Below are 2,972 nucleotides of genomic sequence, written 5' to 3'. Positions count from 1 at the left end.
AAGAAATAAAACATAAATGTAGAACATGAAAATAACTTATGAAACCTCTGATACTTCATCAGGTGTGCCAATATATGCATTATGGGAGTCCCAGAAGGAGAAGAGAAAAGGGGGCAAAAGAAATAGTGAAATAAAGACAGAGAACTTCCTAAACTTACCAAAGGATATGGAAATGCACATCCAAGAAACCCAGGGAAAACCAAGGATGATAAACATGAAGAAAAATACATGGAGTCTTATATTGATGACACTATCATATGCAAAGGACAAGGAGAGAATTCTGAAAGCTGCAAGAGAAATGCAATATGTTATGTACAAGGAGTACTAATTAAAACAAGTGCTGATCTGTCATCAGAAAGTGAAGGCAAGAAAACAGTGGGGTGAAATAAAGTGCTGAAAGAAGATAACTGCCAACCAAGAATTTGATATCTGCTGCAACTTTCTTTCAAAAAAGTGGGAGAAATTAATACATTTTGAGATAAAAGCTGGGGAGTTCATCCCCACTAGACCTACCCTATGTGCAATGCTAAAGGAATTTCTTCAGACTGAAAGGAAAGACTACTAGACAGTGGTTCAGGGTAGCATAAAGAAATAAAGTCCTTCAATAAAGGTAACCAGTTCATTATAAATGCTGTTACTGTAATGCAGTTTTTGTTATGCAAGCCCACTTCTTCCAACCTGCTAAGATGCAAGTGGATAAAAAGTAATGATATATCTTCACATGTAGACATGCAGTGTACAAAGATATAATTGGTAACAAGCACTTAGAAAAGGTAGAGGGACAGAGTGGTAAAGGAAAAGTAAATGAGTATCTTGTTGAGTTCAACTAGGTGTCAAACCAAATGTGAGTGTTATATACTTATAACGTTAATTCTTAACTGCATTACAGCCATAAAGAAAATATATTAAATATAGACCCAGGTAAAAAAGAGAAGGCACTTAATATGTTATGGCACAAAAAATCAAATGAACATAAATATAGGCATAATGGAAGAATTGGGGGGGGGCAAAAAAAAATCCTAAGGCTTATAAAGTCTGAATAGTTAAATGGAAGAAAAAAGTTCTGCATTATCAATAGTGACTTTAAATGTGAAAGTGTTAAATTCTCCAGTCAACAGGCAGAAATTGACAGACTGGATCAAAAAGCATGCCCAAAGTATATACTCTCTATGAAAGATTAGTCTTAAATTGAAAGATGCAAGTAGATTCCTAGTGAAAGGTTGAATAAAAAATACGTAACATGCAACTAGTAACCAAAAGAGAGGTAGGGTAGCTATACTAATCACAGATACAAGAAATTTTAAGTCAAAAATAGTTACAACATGTAAAGTTGTTCATAATATACTGATAAAGGGGTCAATTTAGCATGAAGACATAATACCTATAAACATATATGCACCTAAAAGTAGGTCCTTCAAATATATGAAACCAATACTGTCAGATTTGAAGGGAGAAATTGAAGGTTCTACATTAACAGGAGACTTTTATTTTCTTCAAACCTTTTGGTTTTTATATTTGAAGTATAACTTGTTTACCATAAAAGTACACAAATCTTAGGTGAAAAATTCAATTAATTTGTGCATATCTATGAAGACTTAATGGCTTATCCTTTTAAAAGCCCAGGGAATCACTCTTTTCTTTTATGGTTAAGGTGTTTGTGTCATGCTGAAGAAAATTTGCCTAACTCAAGGTCACAAAACATATTCTATTTTTGTTTTTTCTAGAAGCTTTATAGTGTTAGCTTTCACATTTAAGTTTATGGTCCATCTTCAACTCATTTTGTATACTTTATAAGGTGTGGGTCATGATTCATTTTTTGCCACATAAACAGCCAGTTATTTCAGCACTGTTTATTGACAAAACTTTTTTTCACCATTTGAATTGCTTTGGTGCACACCTTGGGCAAAAATCAGTTGACCTATATATGATCAGTTCTGGATTCTGTTCTGTTCCACTGAGATCAATGTCTATCCTTACCACAATAGGACTCCATCTTGAATAGTGTAATTTGATAGGTAGCCTTGAAATCAGATATTGTAGGGCCTCCTATTTTGTTCTTTTTCATAATCATTTTGTCTCTTTTTTTCTCATTTATTAAAATCTGTTGTTAGGAGGATTATTCTAAAATTTCAGTATAAAAATGATTATTTAGACCCTATTGAACTGGTAAAGTCATTTAAAATAGTGAATACCCAAAGCTGTGAATAGTTGGAAGCTGGAAATCTTGTGCATTGCTGGCATATGCTTTGAACATGAAAGTGTTTAAATACTTTTCCCAAGAATTGCATTCTCTAAAGAAATAATTGGAAATATGGAGAAAATTATATGCATCAACAAACTTATAAAGTGTTATACATAATTGCAAAAACAAAAGTAAACAAAAAAACCAAAGTAAATATTAGGTGTGAAATGCTTATGAGGATATCTTCACTCAATGGAATATTATTTAACCTTCAAAATCATGGTTAAATGTTAACATAAACATGATAAAGTGCTTATTGTATAATAGTAAGTGAAAGCAGGTTAACTCCTAAATTATATTTTCTAATATTACAACTATAAAATTGGTGGAAAATAATGTATTAAAATAAAAATATTAATCATGCTTGATGTCAGCATTTTTCTTTTATTCATTTAACAAACTGTGTAAGCCACATATATTTTCATTTAAATCTTGCAATCACTCTGCAAACTTGGCATTGCTATTTCAATTTTAAAGATTAGGAAAACAAAGAATAAGATGTTTTAGATCTGAAAGGCAGTGTTCAAGACTGTTGTTTACTCATCATGCAAATTCTGTGGGTGCTAAGATATGCTAAACTATTTTTCATTAAAACAAATCATTCATTTGAATTGCATTTTTAAGGATTAAGGAACATGAAAATTCTTTCAGGCAATACAGAAAATCTGCACTTCAGGTGCTGGATTAGAGTCCTTGTCAAAAACCTGAATGAGACAATTTCTAATTGAGA

Source organism: Choloepus didactylus (assembly GCF_015220235.1).
Source record: "Choloepus didactylus isolate mChoDid1 chromosome 11 unlocalized genomic scaffold, mChoDid1.pri SUPER_11_unloc2, whole genome shotgun sequence".
NCBI classification, from domain to species: domain Eukaryota; kingdom Metazoa; phylum Chordata; class Mammalia; order Pilosa; family Megalonychidae; genus Choloepus; species Choloepus didactylus.
This window is presented reverse-complemented; position numbering follows the sequence as displayed.